The sequence below is a fragment of the Entelurus aequoreus genome, linkage group LG26, assembly GCF_033978785.1.
Source record: "Entelurus aequoreus isolate RoL-2023_Sb linkage group LG26, RoL_Eaeq_v1.1, whole genome shotgun sequence".
Taxonomy (NCBI): Eukaryota; Metazoa; Chordata; class Actinopteri; order Syngnathiformes; family Syngnathidae; genus Entelurus; species Entelurus aequoreus.
In genome coordinates this window covers 17,815,898-17,833,159 of record NC_084756.1, presented here as the reverse complement: position 1 = coordinate 17,833,159, position 17,262 = coordinate 17,815,898, and the positions used below count along the sequence as shown (strand labels likewise).

Sequence of the window (17,262 nt, the reverse complement as noted above, 5' to 3'; positions counted from 1 at the left end):
GTTAGTCTGCTCTCTCCTGCCTGTGCAATGCAACCAACAAGATCTGGATGCCGTCATTGACTAGGTTAGGTTGATCTTCAAACGACATGTTGATAAACATACAACCTCGACCACCTTTTAGCTTTACCGGACTCTGCTGGCGGGCCTTAAATCTGTGCTGGTTGTGTTTTTTTTTATTGCATACCTGGCATGGAAAACTCCAAAGCTAACGTTTTGGCCCTATTTTTGCAAGTTTTCTAAATGAGGCCCAGGGTCTTATTGCCTCAGTCAGGGAAGATACAAGTGTGTTACCAGCAAAAATGGCAATGGTGGGATTTGAACCCACGCCTCCCGAGACACTGGAGCCTTAATCCAGCGCCTTAGACCGCTCTGCCACACTACCCTCAATCCGTGCTTTCGGAGGGTCAATTTGTCCGCATTATGAGATAGCAGAAATATGGAATAGCAACACTTTGGTCACGGTGTGGCAGGCAAAATATCATCCCAAGCAGTCCTCGTTGGTATAGTGGACAGTATCTCCGCCTGTCATGCGGAAGACCAGGGTTTCATTCCCTGACGGGGAGATGGTTCAGGTGCCTCTTATTTTCTTCAATTGCCATCTTTTTGAAATTTGAGAAGTGACCACAGTATCCTTCTCCGAATGTTGTGATGTTGATGATTCAAAACAGTGAGGATGGTTCTACAGCATGTTAGTGTGGAGGAGTGCATATGATGAGTCATTTGTTAGTCTGCTCTCTCCTGCCTGTGCAATGCAACCAACAAGATCTGGATGCCGTCATTGACTAGGTTAGGTTGATCTTCAAATGACATGATGATAAACATACAACCTCGACCACCTTTTAGCTTTACCGGACGCTGCTGGCGGGCCTTAAATCTGTGCTGGTTGGGTTTTTTTTATTGCATACCTGGCATGGACAACTCCAAAGCTAACGTTTTGGCCCTATTTTTGCAAGTTTTCTAAATGAGGCCCTGGGTCTTCTTGCCTCAGTCAGGGAAGATACAAGTGTGTTACCAGCAAAAATGGCAGCGGTGGGATTTGAACCCACGCCTCCCGAGAGACTGGAGCCTTAATCCAGCGCCTTAGACCGCTCGGCCACACTACTCTCAATCTATGCATTTGGCGGATCAATTTGTCGGCATTATGAGATAGCAGAAATATGAAATAGCAACACTTTGGTCGCGGTGTGGCAGGCAAAATATCATCCCAAGCAGTCCTCGTTAGTATAGTGGACAGTATCTCCGCCTGTCACGCGGAAGACCAGGGTTCGATTCCCTGACGGGGAGAGGGTTTAGGTTCCTCTCATTTTCTTCAATTACCATCTTGTTGAAATTTGAGAAGTGACCACAGTATCCTTCTCCGAATGTTGTGATGTGTTTACTCGGCGTTACTGCACAGCCCTACAGAAATCAAACACAGTATTTTACTAATGTTTGTTGCACCCCTCGAAATTAGGATGCAAAAGCAAGTCTTCAAAAAGGGAAAATGGTTTGTCAGAGTCAATGTGTCAAATTAAAGGTTAGGGATGCAGCAGCTGACGACCTCGACATAGCATTACAAAAATCAACCTTGGTAGAATTAGAGAAGTCCTAAGGCGAAGCCCTGTATGGTCTTATTTACGACAACGCATCTAACCACCTACGAGCAAACCCTGACAACAGTTTAGTTACACATATACCACTTATACACATATACCAATGGTTAGCCTAAAGTCAGTTGGCACAGAAAACAGCTTGAATACAACCACAGACGTCAGAGGAAAAGCTCAAACAAGAAACAGACCCTCGTCTCGCTCTGTTTGACCGAGAACCAGCAATGAAGAGATTAAAGTCAAGGCAAATTTCCTCCATCCTGTATAAGCCCTGACTGACAGACATCACCGCAACAGGCTGGCCCTCTGCTCTAGCCGCCGGGAAAATGCCTCACACAAATCCTCTCTCTGCCTAAACAAATCTCTTCTGCCTGGCTCCAAAGAAGTGTGGCCTTTTTGGCCCTGCCTAAATCGCCCAAGATCTGTGAAACGGAAAGTTGCAGGGTATCCATGAACAAATGAGGCTATGAGGATGGTTCTACAGCATGTTAGTGTGGAGGAGTGCATATGATGAGTCATTTGTTAGTCTGCTCTCTCCTGCCTGTGCAATGCAACCAACAAGATCTGGATGCCGTCATTGACTAGGCTAGGTTGTGTGTGGAGAACTGGAAAGGTGTCGTGCAGTGGACCTCGAAGACGACAAGAAGAGGAAAGCGGAGAATCTCGGGCACATTCTTTGGGCCAAGTTTGAGCAATGTCCCCATTGCCTTTATGGAAAATGTCAACTATAATGATTTGTATATCATGAGCATAAAACATGGAAGTCACATAAGTTAATTATAAATTGCCTGCTCTGAGAAAGGGTCGGATAGCTTTCCCTGACCGGGAATCGAACCCGGGCCGCGGCGGTGAGAGCGCCGAATCCTAGCCACTAGACCACCAGGGAGTTGATCACTGGTTCAGACACTGGTCTCCTGCATGGTTTCTTGACAAATGTGTGAAGCACCCATTGCATTCATATGCCATGTCAGAAATGCGAATTGTCTTCTTTGAACCGGGGTAACTTTTGTGTCTTAGTGAAGTGATAACCACTACACTATGGAAACTGCTGCATGAATTTGGACTTGGGTGTGGAAAAATTGTACAATAGTAACAAAAAAGAACAGACTTTCCTTCCTCCTGTCTTCTTTTGTCTTCTTAGTGTAGTCCGTGTTGAGGATAAGGTCGTTGTTTCCACACAATGTATCCAGACAGGCCAACTCCCTCCTGCTGGTCGCACCGTGCGGGCCAGTGATACATCCTATCACCGCAACAGTTGGCCCTCTGCTCTAGCCGCCGGGAAAATGCCTCACACAAATCCTCTCTCTGCCTAAACAAATCTCTTCTGCCTGGCTCCGAAGAAGTGTGGCCTTTTTGGTCCTGCCTAAATCGCCCAAGATCTGTGAAACGGAACGTTGCAGGGTATCCATGAACAAATGAGGCTATGAGGATGGTTCTACAGCATGTTAGTGTGGAGGAGTGCATATGATGAGTCATTTGTTAGTCTGCTCTCTCCTGCCTGTGCAATGCAACCAACAAGATCTGGATGCCGTCATTGACTAGGCTAGGTTGTGTGTGGAGAACTGGAAAGGTGTCGTGCAGTGGACCTCGAAGACGACAAGAAGAGGAAAGCTGAGAATCTCAGGCACATTTTTTGGGCCAAATTTGAGCAATGTCCCCATTGCCTTTATGGAAAATGTCAACGATAAGGATTTGTATATCCCGAGCATAAAACATGGAAGTCACATAAGTTTATTATAAATTGCCTGCTCTGAGAAAGGGTCGGATAGCTTTCCCTGACCGGGAATCGAACCCGGGCCGCGGCGGTGAAAGCGCAGAATCCTAGCCACTAGACCACCAGGGAGTTGATCACTGGTTCAGACACTGGTCTCCTGCATGGTTTCTTGACAAATGTGTGAAGCACCCATTGCATTCATATGCCATGTCAGAAATGCGAATTGTCTTCTTTGAACCGGGGTAACTTTTGTGTCTTAGTGAAGTGATAACCACTACACTATGGAAACTGCTGCATGAATTTGGACTTGGGTGTGGAAAAATTGTACAATAGTAACAAAAAAGAACAGACTTTCCTTCCTCATGTCTTCTTTTGTCTTTTTAGTGTAGTCCGTGTTGAGGATAAGGTCGTTGTTTCCACACAATGTCACCAGACAGGCCAACTCCCTCCTGCTGGTCGCACCGTGCGGGCCAGTGATACATCCTATCACTGCGGTGTCATCCAAATACAGAAACAGATAAAAGTGGCCTGAATGTCTTAAGTAGGGGCGGAGATCTTCAAACGACATGTTGATAAACATACAACCTCGACCACCTTTTAGCTTTACTGGATGCTGCTGGCGGGCCTTAAATCTGTGCTGGTTGTGTTTTTTTATTGCATACCTGGAATGGAAAACTCCAAAGCTAACGTTTTGGCCCTATTTTTGCAAGTTTTCTAAATGAGGCCCAGGGTCTTATTGCCTCAGTCAGGGAAGATACAAGTGTGTTACCACCAAAAATGGCAGTGGTGGGACTTGAAACCACGCCTCCCGAGAGACTGGAGCCTTAATCCAGCGCCTTAGACCGCTCGGCCACACTACCCTCAATCCGTGCTTTCGGAGGATCAATTTGTCCGCATTATGAGATAGCAGAAATATGGAATAGCAACACTTTGGTCGCGGTGTGGCAGGCAAAAGCCAAGCCTGTTTACTTGTCCCCAGCAAAATATCATGCCAAGCAGTCCTCGTTAGTAGAGTGGACAGTATCTCCGCCTGTCACGCGGAAGACCAGGGTTCGATTCCCTGACAGGGAGATGGTTCAGGTGCCTCCTATTTCCTTCAATTACCATCTTGTTGAAATTTCAGAAGTGACCACAGTATCCTTCTCCGAATGTTGTGATGTTGTTGATTCAAAACAGTGAGGATGGTTCTACAGCATGTTAGTGTGGAGGAGTGCATATGATGAGTCATTTGTTAGTCTGCTCTCTCCTGCCTGTGCAATGCAACCAACAAGATCTGGATGCCGTCATTGACTAGGTTAGGTTGATCTTCAAACGACATGTTGATAAACATATAACCTCGACCACCTTTTAGCTTTACCGGACGCTGCTGGCGGGCCTTAAATCTGTGCTGGTTGTGTTTTTTTTATTGCATATCTGGAATGGAAAACTCCAAAGATAACATTTTGGTCGTATTACCCAGGGTCTTATTGCCTCAGTCAGGGAAGATACAAGTGTGTTACCAGCTAAAATGGCAGTGGTGGGATTTGAACCCACGCCTCCCGAGAGACTGGAGCCTTAGTTCAGCGCCTTTGGTCGCGGTGTGGCAGGCAAAAGCCAAGCCTGTTTGGTTGTCCCCAGGAAAATAACATGCCAAGCAGTCCTCGTTAGTATAGTGGACAGTATCTCCGCCTGTCACGCGGAAGACCAGGGTTCTATTCCCTAACGGGGAGATGGTGCGGGTGCCTCTTACTTTTTTCAATTACCATCTTGTTGAAATTTCAGAAGTGACCACAGTATCCTTCTCCGAATGTTGTGATGTTGATGATTCAAAACAGTGAGGATGGTTCTACAGCATGTTAGTGTGGAGGAGTGCATATGATGAGTCATTTGTTAGTCTGCTCTCTCCTGCCTGTGCAATGCAACCAACAAGATCTGGATGCCGTCATTGACTAGGTTAGGTTGATCTTCAAACGACATGTTGATAAACATACAACCTCGACCACCTTTTAGGTTTACCGGACGCTGCTGGCGGGCCTTAAATCTGTGCTGGTTGTGTTTTTTTTATTGCATACCTGGAATGGAAAACTCCAAAGCTAACGTTTTGGTCCTATTTTTGCAAGTTTTCTAAATGAGGCCCAGGGTCTTATTGCCTCAGTCAGGGAAGATACAAGTGTGTTACCAGCAAAAATGGCAGTGGTGGGATTTGAACCCACGCCTCCCGAGAGACTGGAGCCTTAATCCAGCGCCTTAGACCGCTCGGCCACACTACCCTCAATCCGTGCTTTCGGAGGATCAATTTGTCCGCATTATGAGATCGTAGAAATACTGAATAGCAACACTTTGGTCGCAGTGTGGCAGGCAAAATATCATCCAAGGCAGTCCTCGTTAGTATAGTGGACAGTATCTCCGCCTGTCACGCGGAAGACCAGGGTTCGATTCCCTGACGGGGAGATGGTTCAGGTGCCTCTTATTTTCTTCAATTACCATCTTGTTGAAATTTGAGAAGTGACCACAGTATCCTTCTCCGAATGTTGTGATGTTGATGATTCAAAACAGTGAGGATGGTTCTAAAGCATGTTAGTGTGGAGGAGTGCATATGAAAAGTCATTTGTTAGTCTGCTCTCTTCTGCCTGTGCAATGCAACCAACAAGACCTGGATGCCGTCATTGACTAGGTTAGGCTGATCTTTAAACGACATGATGATAAACATACAACCTCGACCACGTTTTAGCTTTACCGGACGCTGCTGGTGGGCCTTAAATCTGTGGTGGTTGTTTTTTTTTTTATTGCATACCTGGCATGGAAAACTCCAAAGCTAACGTTTTGGCCCTATTTTTGAAAGCTTTCTAAATGAGGCCCAGGGTCTTATTGCCTCAGTCAGGGAAGATACAAGTGCGTTACCAGCAAAAATGGCAGTGGTGGGATTTGAACCCACGCCTCCTGAGAGACTGGAGCCTTAATCCAGCGCCTTAGGTCGCGGTGTGGCAGGCAAAAGCCAAGCCTGTTTGGTTGTCCCCAGGAAAATAGCATGCCAAGCACTCCTCGTTAGTATAGTGGACAGTATCTCCGCCTGTCACGCGGAAGACCAGGGTTCGATTCCCTGACGGGGAGATGGCGCAGGTGCCTCCTGTTTCCTTCAATTACCATCTTGTTGAAATTTCAGAAGTGACCACAGTATCCTTCTCGGAATGTTGTGATGTTGATGATTCAAAACAGTGAGCATGGTTCTACAGCATGTTAGTGTGGAGGAGTGCATATGATGAGTCATTTGTTAGTCTGCTCTCTCCTGCCTGTGCAATGCAACCAACAAGATCTGGATGCCGTCATTGACTAGGTTAGGTTGATCTTCAAACGACATGTTGATAAACATACAACCTCGACCACCTTTTAGCTTTACCGGACGCTGCTGGCGGGCCTTAAATCTGTGCTGGTTGTGTTTTTTTTATTGCATATCTGGAATGGAAAACTCCAAAGATAACATTTTGGTCCTATTACCCAGGGTCTTATTGCCTCAGTCAGGGAAGATACAAGTGTGTTACCAGCAAAAATGGCAGTGGTGGGATTTGAACCCACGCCTCCCGAGAGACTGGAGCCTTAATCCAGCGCCTTAGACCGCTCGGCCACACTACCCTCAATCCGTGCTTTCGGAGGATCAATTTGTCCGCATTATGAGATTGCAGAAATACTGAATAGCAACACTTTGGTCGCGGTGTGGCAGGCAAAATATTATCCCAAGCAGTCCTCGTTAGTATAGTGGACAGTATCTCCGCCTGTCACGCGGAAGACCAGGGTTCGATTCCCTGACGGGGAGATGGTTCAGGTGCCTCTTATTTTCATCAATTACCATCTTTTTGAAATTTGAGAAGTGACCACAGTATCCTTCTCCGAATGTTGTGATGTTGATGATTCAAAACAGTGAGGATGGTTCTACATCATGTTAGTGTGGAGGAGTGCATATGATGAGTCATTTGTTAGTCTGCTCTCTCCTGCCTGTGCAATGCAACCAACAAGATCTGGATGCCGTCATTGACTAGGCTAGGTTGTGTGTGGAGAACTGGAAAGGTGTCGTGCAGTGGACCTCGAAGACGACAAGAAGAGGAAAGCGGAGAATCTCGGGCACATTTTTTGGGCCAAGTTTGAGCAATGTCCCCATTGCCTTTATGGAAAATGTCAACTATAATGATTTGTATATCATGAGCATAAAACATGGAAGTCACATAAGTTTATTATAAATTGCCTGCTCTGAGAAAGGGTCGGATAGCTTTCCCTGACCGGGAAACGAACCCGGGCCGCGGCGGTGAAAGCGCCGAATCCTAGCCACTAGACCACCAGGGAGTTGATCACTGGTTCAGACACTGGTCTCCTGCATGGTTTCTTGACAAATGTGTGAAGCACCCATTGCATTCATATGCCATGTCAGAAATGCGAATTGTCTTCTTTGAACCGGGGTAACTTTTGTGTCTTAGTGAAGTGATAACCACTACACTATGGAAACTGCTGCATGAATTTGGACTTGGGTGTGGAAAAATTGTACAATAGTAACAAAAAAGAACAGACTTTCCTTCCTCCTGTCTTCTTTTGTCTTCTTAGTGTAGTCCGTGTTGAGGATAAGGTCGTTGTTTCCACACAATGTATCCAGACAGGCCAACTCCCTCCTGCTGGTCGCACCGTGCGGGCCAGTGATACATCCTATCACCGCAACAGTTGGCCCTCTGCTCTAGCCGCCGGGAAAATGCCTCACACAAATCCTCTCCCTGCCTAAACAAATCTCTTCTGCCTGGCTCCAAAGAAGTGTGGCCTTTTTGGCCCTGCCTAAATCGCCCAAGATCTGTGAAACGGAAAGTTGCAGGGTATCCATGAACAAATGAGGCTATGAGGATGGTTCTACAGCATGTTAGTGTGGAGGAGTGCATATGATGAGTCATTTGTTAGTCTGCTCTCTCCTGCCTGTGCAATGCAACCAACAAGATCTGGATGCCGTCATTGACTAGGCTAGGTTGTGTGTGGAGAACTGGAAAGGTGTCGTGCAGTGGACCTCGAAGACGACAAGAAGAGGAAAGCTGAGAATCTCAGGCACATTTTTTGGGCCAAATTTGAGCAATGTCCCCATTGCCTTTATGGAAAATGTCAACGATAATGATTTGTATATCGTGAGCATAAAACATGGAAGTCACATAAGTTTATTATAAATTGCCTGCTCTGAGAAAGGGTCGGATAGCTTTCCCTGACCGGGAATCGAACCCGGGCCGCGGCGGTGAAAGCACCGAATCCTAGCCACTAGACCACCAGGGAGTTGATCACTGGTTCAGACACTGGTCTCCTGCATGGTTTCTTGACAAATGTGTGAAGCACCCATTGCATTCATATGCCATGTCAGAAATGCGAATTGTCTTCTTTGAACCGGGGTAACTTTTGTGTCTTAGTGAAGTGATAACCACTACACTATGGAAACTGCTGCATGAATTTGGACTTGGGTGTGGAAAAATTGTACAATAGTAACAAAAAAGAACAGACTTTCCTTCCTCATGTCTTCTTTTGTCTTTTTAGTGTAGTCCGTGTTGAGGATAAGGTCGTTGTTTCCACACAATGTCACCAGACAGGCCAACTCCCTCCTGCTGGTCGCACCGTGCGGGCCAGTGATACATCCTATCACTGCGGTGTCATCCAAATACAGAAACAGATAAAAGTGGCCTGAATGTCTTAAGTAGGGGCGGAGATCTTCAAACGACATGTTGATAAACATACAACCTCGACCACCTTTTAGCTTTACTGGATGCTGCTGGCGGGCCTTAAATCTGTGCTGGTTGTGTTTTTTTATTGCATACCTGGCATGGAAAACTCCAAAGCTAACGTTTTGGCCCTATTTTTGCAAGTTTTCTAAATGAGGCCCAGGGTCTTATTGCCTCAGTCAGGGAAGATACAAGTGTGTTACCACCAAAAATGGCAGTGGTGGGACTTGAAACCACGCCTCCCGAGAGACTGGAGCCTTAATCCAGCGCCTTAGACCGCTCGGCCACACTACCCTCAATCCTTGCTTTCGGAGGATCAATTTGTCCGCATTATGAGATAGCAGAAATATGGAATAGCAACACTTTGGTCGCGGTGTGGCAGGCAAAAGCCAAGCCTGTTTACTTGTCCCCAGCAAAATATCATGCCAAGCAGTCCTCGTTAGTATAGTGGACAGTATCTCCGCCTGTCACGCGGAAGACCAGGGTTCGATTCCCTGACGGGGAGATGGTTCAGGTGCCTCCTATTTCCTTCAATTACCATCTTGTTGAAATTTCAGAAGTGACCACAGTATCCTTCTCCGAATGTTGTGATGTTGATGATTCAAAACAGTGAGGATGGTTCTACAGCATGTTAGTGTGGAGGAGTGCATATGATGAGTCATTTGTTAGTCTGCTCTCTCCTGCCTGTGCAATGCAACCAACAAGATCTGGATGCCGTCATTGACTAGGTTAGGTTGATCTTCAAACGACATGTTGATAAACATATAACCTCGACCACCTTTTAGCTTTACCGGACGCTGCTGGCGGGCCTTAAATCTGTGCTGGTTGTGTTTTTTTTATTGCATACCTGGCATGGAAAACTCCAAAGCTAATGTTTTGGCCCTATTTTTGCAAGTTTTCTAAATGAGGCCCAGGGTCTTATTGCCTCAGTCAGGGAAGATACAAGTGTGTTACCAGCTAAAATGGCAGTGGTGGGATTTGAACCCACGCCTCCCGAGAGACTGGAGCCTTAGTTCAGCGCCTTTGGTCGCGGTGTGGCAGGCAAAAGCCAAGCCTGTTTGGTTGTCCCCAGGAAAATAACATGCCAAGCAGTCCTCGTTAGTATAGTGGACAGTATCTCCGCCTGTCACGCGGAAGACCAGGGTTCTATTCCCTAACGGGGAGATGGTGCGGGTGCCTCTTACTTTTTTCAATTACCATCTTGTTGGAATTTCAGAAGTGACCACAGTATCCTTCTCCGAATGTTGTGATGTTGATGATTCAAAACAGTGAGGATGGTTCTACAGCATGTTAGTGTGGAGGAGTGCATATGATGAGTCATTTGTTAGTCTGCTCTCTCCTGCCTGTGCAATGCAACCAACAAGATCTGGATGCCGTCATTGACTAGGTTAGGTTGATCTTCAAACGACATGTTGATAAACATACAACCTCGACCACCTTTTAGCTTTACCGGACGCTGCTGGCGGGCCTTAAATCTGTGCTGGTTGTGTTTTTTTTATTGCATACCTGGAATGGAAAACTCCAAAGCTAACGTTTTGGTCCTATTTTTGCAAGTTTTCTAAATGAGGCCCAGGGTCTTATTGCCTCAGTCAGGGAAGATACAAGTGTGTTACCAGCAAAAATGGCAGTGGTGGGATTTGAACCCACGCCTCCCGAGAGACTGGAGCCTTAATCCAGCGCCTTAGACCGCTCGGCCACACTACCCTCAATCCGTGCTTTCGGAGGATCAATTTGTCCGCATTATGAGATCGTAGAAATACTGAATAGCAACACTTTGGTCGCAGTGTGGCAGGCAAAATATCATCCAAGGCAGTCCTCGTTAGTATAGTGGACAGTATCTCCGCCTGTCACGCGGAAGACCAGGGTTCGATTCCCTGACGGGGAGATGGTTCAGGTGCCTCTTATTTTCTTCAATTACCATCTTGTTGAAATTTGAGAAGTGACCACAGTATCCTTCTCCGAATGTTGTGATGTTGATGATTCAAAACAGTGAGGATGGTTCTAAAGCATGTTAGTGTGGAGGAGTGCATATGAAGAGTCATTTGTTAGTCTGCTCTCTTCTGCCTGTGCAATGCAACCAACAAGACCTGGATGCCGTCATTGACTAGGTTAGGCTGATCTTTAAACGACATGATGATAAACATACAACCTCGACCACGTTTTAGCTTTACCGGACGCTGCTGGTGGGCCTTAAATCTGTGGTGGTTGTTTTTTTTTTATTGCATACCTGGCATGGAAAACTCCAAAGCTAACGTTTTGGCCCTATTTTTGAAAGCTTTCTAAATGAGGCCCAGGGTCTTATTGCCTCAGTCAGGGAAGATACAAGTGCGTTACCAGCAAAAATGGCAGTGGTGGGATTTGAACCCACGCCTCCTGAGAGACCGGAGCCTTAATCAGGCGCCTTAGGTCGCGGTGTGGCAGGCAAAAGCCAAGCCTGTTTGGTTGTCCCCAGAAAAATAGCATGCCAAGCAGTCCTCGTTAGTATAGTGGACAGTATCTCCGCCTGTCACGCGGAAGACCAGGGTTCGATTCCCTGACGGGGAGATGGCGCAGGTGCCTCCTGTTTCCTTCAATTACCATCTTGTTGAAATTTCAGAAGTGACCACAGTATCCTTCTCCGAATGTTGTGATGTTGATGATTCAAAACAGTGAGCATGGTTCTACAGCATGTTAGTGTGGAGGAGTGCATATGATGAGTCATTTGTTAGTCTGCTCTCTCCTGCCTGTGCAATGCAACCAACAAGATCTGGATGCCGTCATTGACTAGGTTAGGTTGATCTTCAAACGACATGTTGATAAACATACAACCTCGACCACCTTTTAGCTTTACCGGACGCTGCTGGCGGGCCTTAAATCTGTGCTGGTTGTGTTTTTTTTATTGCATATCTGGAATGGAAAACTCCAAAGATAACATTTTGGTCCTATTACCCAGGGTCTTATTGCCTCAGTCAGGGAAGATACAAGTGTGTTACCAGCAAAAATGGCAGTGGTGGGATTTGAACCCACGCCTCCCGAGAGACTGGAGCCTTAATCCAGCGCCTTAGACCGCTCGGCCACACTACCCTCAATCCGTGCTTTCGGAGGATCAATTTGTCCGCATTATGAGATCGTAGAAATACTGAATAGCAACACTTTGGTCGCAGTGTGGCAGGCAAAATATCATCCAAGGCAGTCCTCGTTAGTATAGTGGACAGTATCTCCGCCTGTCACGCGGAAGACCAGGGTTCGATTCCCTGACGGGGAGATGGTTCAGGTGCCTCTTATTTTCTTCAATTACCATCTTGTTGAAATTTGAGAAGTGACCACAGTATCCTTCTCCGAATGTTGTGATGTTGATGATTCAAAACAGTGAGGATGGTTCTAAAGCATGTTAGTGTGGAGGAGTGCATATGAAGAGTCATTTGTTAGTCTGCTCTCTTCTGCCTGTGCAATGCAACCAACAAGACCTGGATGCCGTCATTGACTAGGTTAGGCTGATCTTTAAACGACATGATGATAAACATACAACCTCGACCACGTTTTAGCTTTACCGGACGCTCCTGGTGGGCCTTAAATCTGTGGTGGTTGTTTTTTTTTTATTGCATACCTGGCATGGAAAACTCCAAAGCTAACGTTTTGGCCCTATTTTTGAAAGCTTTCTAAATGAGGCCCAGGGTCTTATTGCCTCAGTCAGGGAAGATACAAGTGCGTTACCAGCAAAAATGGCAGTGGTGGGATTTGAACCCACGCCTCCTGAGAGACCGGAGCCTTAATCCAGCGCCTTAGGTCGCGGTGTGGCAGGCAAAAGCCAAGCCTGTTTGGTTGTCCCCAGGAAAATAGCATGCCAAGCAGTCCTCGTTAGTATAGTGGACAGTATCTCCGCCTGTCACGCGGAAGACCAGGGTTCGATTCCCTGACGGGGAGATGGCGCAGGTAACTCCTGTTTCCTTCAATTACCATCTTGTTGAAATTTCAGAAGTGACCACAGTATCATTCTCCGAATGTTGTGATGTTGATGATTCAAAACAGTGAGCATGGTTCTACAGCATGTTAGTGTGGAGGAGTGCATATGATGAGTCATTTGTTAGTCTGCTCTCTCCTGCCTGTGCAATGCAACCAACAAGATCTGGATGCCGTCATTGACTAGGTTAGGTTGATCTTCAAACGACATGTTGATAAACATACAACCTCGACCACCTTTTAGCCTTACCGGACGCTGCTGGCGGGCCTTAAATCTGTGCTGGTTGTGTTTTTTTTATTGCATATCTGGAATGGAAAACTCCAAAGATAACATTTTGGTCCTATTACCCAGGGTCTTATTGCCTCAGTCAGGGAAGATACAAGTGTGTTACCAGCAAAAATGGCAGTGGTGGGATTTGAACCCACGCCTCCCGAGAGACTGGAGCCTTAATCCAGCGCCTTAGACCGCTCGGCCACACTACCCTCAATCCGTGCTTTCGGAGGATCAATTTGTCCGCATTATGAGATCGTAGAAATACTGAATAGCAACACTTTGGTCGCAGTGTGGCAGGCAAAATATCATCCAAGGCAGTCCTCGTTAGTATAGTGGACAGTATCTCCGCCTGTCACGCGGAAGACCTGGGTTCGATTCCCTGACGGGGAGATGGTTCAGGTGCCTCTTATTTTCTTCAATTACCATCTTGTTGAAATTTGAGAAGTGACCACAGTATCCTTCTCCGAATGTTGTGATGTTGATGATTCAAAACAGTGAGGATGGTTCTAAAGCATGTTAGTGTGGAGGAGTGCATATGAAGAGTCATTTGTTAGTCTGCTCTCTTCTGCCTGTGCAATGCAACCAACAAGACCTGGATGCCGTCATTGACTAGGTTAGGCTGATCTTTAAACGACATGATGATAAACATACAACCTCGACCACGTTTTAGCTTTACCGGACGCTCCTGGTGGGCCTTAAATCTGTGGTGGTTGTTTTTTTTTTATTGCATACCTGGCATGGAAAACTCCAAAGCTAACGTTTTGGCCCTATTTTTGAAAGCTTTCTAAATGAGGCCCAGGGTCTTATTGCCTCAGTCAGGGAAGATACAAGTGCGTTACCAGCAAAAATGGCAGTGGTGGGATTTGAACCCACGCCTCCTGAGAGACCGGAGCCTTAATCCAGCGCCTTAGGTCGCGGTGTGGCAGGCAAAAGCCAAGCCTGTTTGGTTGTCCCCAGGAAAATAGCATGCCAAGCAGTCCTCGTTAGTATAGTGGACAGTATCTCCGCCTGTCACGCGGAAGACCAGGGTTCGATTCCCTGACGGGGAGATGGCGCAGGTAACTCCTGTTTCCTTCAATTACCATCTTGTTGAAATTTCAGAAGTGACCACAGTATCATTCTCCGAATGTTGTGATGTTGATGATTCAAAACAGTGAGCATGGTTCTACAGCATGTTAGTGTGGAGGAGTGCATATGATGAGTCATTTGTTAGTCTGCTCTCTCCTGCCTGTGCAATGCAACCAACAAGATCTGGATGCCGTCATTGACTAGGTTAGGTTGATCTTCAAACGACATGTTGATAAACATACAACCTCGACCACCTTTTAGCCTTACCGGACGCTGCTGGCGGGCCTTAAATCTGTGCTGGTTGTGTTTTTTTTATTGCATATCTGGAATGGAAAACTCCAAAGATAACATTTTGGTCCTATTACCCAGGGTCTTATTGCCTCAGTCAGGGAAGATACAAGTGTGTTACCAGCAAAAATGGCAGTGGTGGGATTTGAACCCACGCCTCCCGAGAGACTGGAGCCTTAATCCAGCGCCTTAGACCGCTCGGCCACACTACCCTCAATCTATGCATTCGGCGGATCAATTTGTCGGCATTATGAGATAGCAGAAATATGAAATAGCAACACTTTGGTCGCGGTGTGGCAGGCAAAATATCATCCCAAGCAGTCCTCGTTAGTATAGTGGACAGTATCTCCGCCTATCACGCGGAAGATGGTTTAGGTTCCTCTCATTTTCTTCAATTACCATCTTGTTGAAATTGGAGAAGTGACCACAGTATCCTTCTCCGAATGTTGTGATGTGTGGACTCGGGTGTTGCTGCACAGCCCTACAGAAATCAAACACAGTATTTTACTAATTTTTGTTGCACCCCTCGAAATTTGGTCCTGCCTAAATCGCCCAAGATCTGTGAAACGGAACGTTGCAGGGTATCCACGAACAAATGAGGCTATGAGGATGGTTCTACAGCATGTTAGTGTGGAGGAGTGCATATGATGAGTCATTTGTTAGTCTGCTCTCTCCTGCCTGTGCAATGCAACCAACAAGATCTGGATGCCGTCATTGACTAGGCTAGGTTGTGTGTGGAGAACTGGAAAGGTGTCGTGCAGTGGACCTCGAAGACGACAAGAAGAGGAAAGCTGAGAATCTCAGGCACATTTTTTGGGCCAAATTTGAGCAATGTCCCCATTGCCTTTATGGAAAATGTCAACGATAATGATTTGTATATCGTGAGCATAAAACATGGAAGTCACATAAGTTTATTATAAAATGCCTGCTCTGAGAAAGGGTCGGATAGCTTTCCCTGACCGGGAATCGAACCCGGGCCGCGGCGGTGAAAGCGCCGAATCCTAGCCACTAGACCACCAGGGAGTTGATCACTGGTTCAGACACTGGTCTCCTGCATGGTTTCTTGACAAATGTGTGAAGCACCCATTGCATTCATATGCCATGTCAGAAATGCGAATTGTCTTCTTTGAACCGGGGTAACTTTTGTGTCTTAGTGAAGTGATAACCACTACACTATGGAAACTGCTGCATGAATTTGGACTTGGGTGTGGAAAAATTGTACAATAGTAACAAAAAAGAACAGACTTTCCTTCCTCATGTCTTCTTTTGTCTTCTTAGTGTAGTCCGTGTTGAGGATAAGGTCATTGTTTCCACACAATGTCACCAGACAGGCCAACTCCCTCCTGCTGGTTGCACCGTGCGGGCCAGTGATACATCCTATCACTGCGGTGTCATCCAAATACAGAAACAGATAAAAGTGGCCTGAATGTCTTAAGTAGGGGCGGAGATCTTCAAACGACATGTTGATTAACATACAACCTCGACCACCTTTTAGCTTTACCGGACGCTGCTGGCGGGCCTTAAATCTGTGCTGGTTGTGTTTTTTTTATTGCATACCTGGAATGGAAAACTCCAAAGCTAACGTTTTGGTCCTATTTTTGCAAGTTTTCTAAATGAGGCCCAGGGTCTTATTGCCTCAGTCAGGGAAGATACAAGTGTGTTACCAGCAAAAATGGCAGTGGTGGGATTTGAACCCACGCCTCCCGAGAGACTGGAGCCTTAATCCAGCGCCTTAGACCGCTCGGCCACACTACCCTCAATCCGTGTTTTCGGAGGATCAATTTGTCCGCATTATGAGATCGCAGAAATACTGAATAGCAAAACTTTGGTCGCGGTGTGGCAGGCAAAATATCATCCCAAGCAGTCCTCGTTAGTATAGTGGACAGTATCTCCGCTTGTCACGCGGAAGACCAGGGTTCGATTCCCTGACGGGGAGATGGTTCAGGTGCCTCTTATTTTCATCAATTACCATCTTTTTGAAATTTGAGAAGTGACCACAGTATCCTTCTCCGAATGTTGTGATGTTGATGATTCAAAACAGTGAGGATGGTTCTAAAGCATGTTAGTGTGGAGGAGTGCATATGATGAGTCATTTGTTAGTCTGCTCTCTCCTGCCTGTGCAATGCAACCAACAAGATCTGGATGCCGTCATTGACTAGGTTAGGTTGATCTTCAAACGACATGATGATAAACATACAACCTCGACCACCTTTTAGCTTTACCGGACGCTGCTGGCGGGCCTTAAATCTGTGCTGGTTGTGTTTTTTTTATTGCATACCTGGCATGGAAAACTCCAAAGCTAACGTTTTGGCCCTATTTTTGCAAGTTTTCTAAATGAGGCCCAGGGTCTTATTGCCTCAGTCAGGGAAGATACAAGTGTGTTACCAGCAAAAACGGCAGTTGTGGGACTTGAAACCATGCCTCCCGAGAGACTGGAGCCTTAATCCAGCGCCTTAGACCGCTCGGCCACACTACCCGCAATCCGTGCTTTCGGAGGATCAATTTGTCCGCATTATGAGATAGCAGAAATATGGAATAGCAACACTTTGGTCGCGGTGTGGCAGGCAAAATATCATCCCAAGCAGTCCTCGTTAGTATAGTGGACAGTATCTCCGCTTGTCACGCGGAACACCAGGGTTCGATTCCCTGACGGGGAGATGGTTCAGGTGCCTCTTATTTTCA

General features: G+C 46.4%; 24 non-coding genes across 24 annotated transcripts; 10 read left to right on the top strand and 14 right to left on the bottom strand.

Moving 5' to 3' along the window:
• Positions 1 to 300: 300 nt before the first annotated feature.
• Positions 301 to 382, bottom strand: trnal-aag (transfer RNA leucine (anticodon AAG)). The gene has a single exon. It is a non-coding gene; the product is annotated as a tRNA-Leu (tRNA).
• A 639-nt stretch (positions 383 to 1,021) lies between these two features.
• On the bottom strand, positions 1,022 to 1,103 carry trnal-aag (transfer RNA leucine (anticodon AAG)). Its single transcript has one exon. It is a non-coding gene; the product is annotated as a tRNA-Leu (tRNA).
• Positions 1,104 to 1,212: 109 nt separating this feature from the next.
• Positions 1,213 to 1,284, top strand: trnad-guc (transfer RNA aspartic acid (anticodon GUC)). Its single transcript has one exon. It is a non-coding gene; the product is annotated as a tRNA-Asp (tRNA).
• A 1,119-nt stretch (positions 1,285 to 2,403) lies between these two features.
• Positions 2,404 to 2,475, bottom strand: trnae-cuc (transfer RNA glutamic acid (anticodon CUC)). Its single transcript has one exon. It is a non-coding gene; the product is annotated as a tRNA-Glu (tRNA).
• An 885-nt stretch (positions 2,476 to 3,360) lies between these two features.
• trnae-uuc (transfer RNA glutamic acid (anticodon UUC)) lies at positions 3,361 to 3,432 on the bottom strand. Its single transcript has one exon. It is a non-coding gene; the product is annotated as a tRNA-Glu (tRNA).
• Positions 3,433 to 5,470: 2,038 nt separating this feature from the next.
• trnal-aag (transfer RNA leucine (anticodon AAG)) lies at positions 5,471 to 5,552 on the bottom strand. Its single transcript has one exon. It is a non-coding gene; the product is annotated as a tRNA-Leu (tRNA).
• A 109-nt stretch (positions 5,553 to 5,661) lies between these two features.
• trnad-guc (transfer RNA aspartic acid (anticodon GUC)) lies at positions 5,662 to 5,733 on the top strand. The gene has a single exon. It is a non-coding gene; the product is annotated as a tRNA-Asp (tRNA).
• Positions 5,734 to 6,321: 588 nt separating this feature from the next.
• Positions 6,322 to 6,393, top strand: trnad-guc (transfer RNA aspartic acid (anticodon GUC)). Its single transcript has one exon. It is a non-coding gene; the product is annotated as a tRNA-Asp (tRNA).
• Positions 6,394 to 6,830: 437 nt separating this feature from the next.
• Positions 6,831 to 6,912, bottom strand: trnal-aag (transfer RNA leucine (anticodon AAG)). Its single transcript has one exon. It is a non-coding gene; the product is annotated as a tRNA-Leu (tRNA).
• Positions 6,913 to 7,021: 109 nt separating this feature from the next.
• On the top strand, positions 7,022 to 7,093 carry trnad-guc (transfer RNA aspartic acid (anticodon GUC)). Its single transcript has one exon. It is a non-coding gene; the product is annotated as a tRNA-Asp (tRNA).
• A 452-nt stretch (positions 7,094 to 7,545) lies between these two features.
• Positions 7,546 to 7,617, bottom strand: trnae-uuc (transfer RNA glutamic acid (anticodon UUC)). Its single transcript has one exon. It is a non-coding gene; the product is annotated as a tRNA-Glu (tRNA).
• Positions 7,618 to 8,502: 885 nt separating this feature from the next.
• trnae-uuc (transfer RNA glutamic acid (anticodon UUC)) lies at positions 8,503 to 8,574 on the bottom strand. Its single transcript has one exon. It is a non-coding gene; the product is annotated as a tRNA-Glu (tRNA).
• Positions 8,575 to 9,444: 870 nt separating this feature from the next.
• trnad-guc (transfer RNA aspartic acid (anticodon GUC)) lies at positions 9,445 to 9,516 on the top strand. Its single transcript has one exon. It is a non-coding gene; the product is annotated as a tRNA-Asp (tRNA).
• A 1,117-nt stretch (positions 9,517 to 10,633) lies between these two features.
• On the bottom strand, positions 10,634 to 10,715 carry trnal-aag (transfer RNA leucine (anticodon AAG)). The gene has a single exon. It is a non-coding gene; the product is annotated as a tRNA-Leu (tRNA).
• Positions 10,716 to 10,824: 109 nt separating this feature from the next.
• trnad-guc (transfer RNA aspartic acid (anticodon GUC)) lies at positions 10,825 to 10,896 on the top strand. The gene has a single exon. It is a non-coding gene; the product is annotated as a tRNA-Asp (tRNA).
• A 587-nt stretch (positions 10,897 to 11,483) lies between these two features.
• Positions 11,484 to 11,555, top strand: trnad-guc (transfer RNA aspartic acid (anticodon GUC)). Its single transcript has one exon. It is a non-coding gene; the product is annotated as a tRNA-Asp (tRNA).
• A 437-nt stretch (positions 11,556 to 11,992) lies between these two features.
• trnal-aag (transfer RNA leucine (anticodon AAG)) lies at positions 11,993 to 12,074 on the bottom strand. The gene has a single exon. It is a non-coding gene; the product is annotated as a tRNA-Leu (tRNA).
• Positions 12,075 to 12,183: 109 nt separating this feature from the next.
• trnad-guc (transfer RNA aspartic acid (anticodon GUC)) lies at positions 12,184 to 12,255 on the top strand. Its single transcript has one exon. It is a non-coding gene; the product is annotated as a tRNA-Asp (tRNA).
• Positions 12,256 to 12,842: 587 nt separating this feature from the next.
• On the top strand, positions 12,843 to 12,914 carry trnad-guc (transfer RNA aspartic acid (anticodon GUC)). Its single transcript has one exon. It is a non-coding gene; the product is annotated as a tRNA-Asp (tRNA).
• Positions 12,915 to 13,351: 437 nt separating this feature from the next.
• On the bottom strand, positions 13,352 to 13,433 carry trnal-aag (transfer RNA leucine (anticodon AAG)). Its single transcript has one exon. It is a non-coding gene; the product is annotated as a tRNA-Leu (tRNA).
• A 768-nt stretch (positions 13,434 to 14,201) lies between these two features.
• trnad-guc (transfer RNA aspartic acid (anticodon GUC)) lies at positions 14,202 to 14,273 on the top strand. Its single transcript has one exon. It is a non-coding gene; the product is annotated as a tRNA-Asp (tRNA).
• Positions 14,274 to 14,710: 437 nt separating this feature from the next.
• On the bottom strand, positions 14,711 to 14,792 carry trnal-aag (transfer RNA leucine (anticodon AAG)). Its single transcript has one exon. It is a non-coding gene; the product is annotated as a tRNA-Leu (tRNA).
• Positions 14,793 to 15,531: 739 nt separating this feature from the next.
• trnae-uuc (transfer RNA glutamic acid (anticodon UUC)) lies at positions 15,532 to 15,603 on the bottom strand. Its single transcript has one exon. It is a non-coding gene; the product is annotated as a tRNA-Glu (tRNA).
• A 650-nt stretch (positions 15,604 to 16,253) lies between these two features.
• trnal-aag (transfer RNA leucine (anticodon AAG)) lies at positions 16,254 to 16,335 on the bottom strand. The gene has a single exon. It is a non-coding gene; the product is annotated as a tRNA-Leu (tRNA).
• Between the last annotated feature and the right edge of the window lie 927 nt (positions 16,336 to 17,262).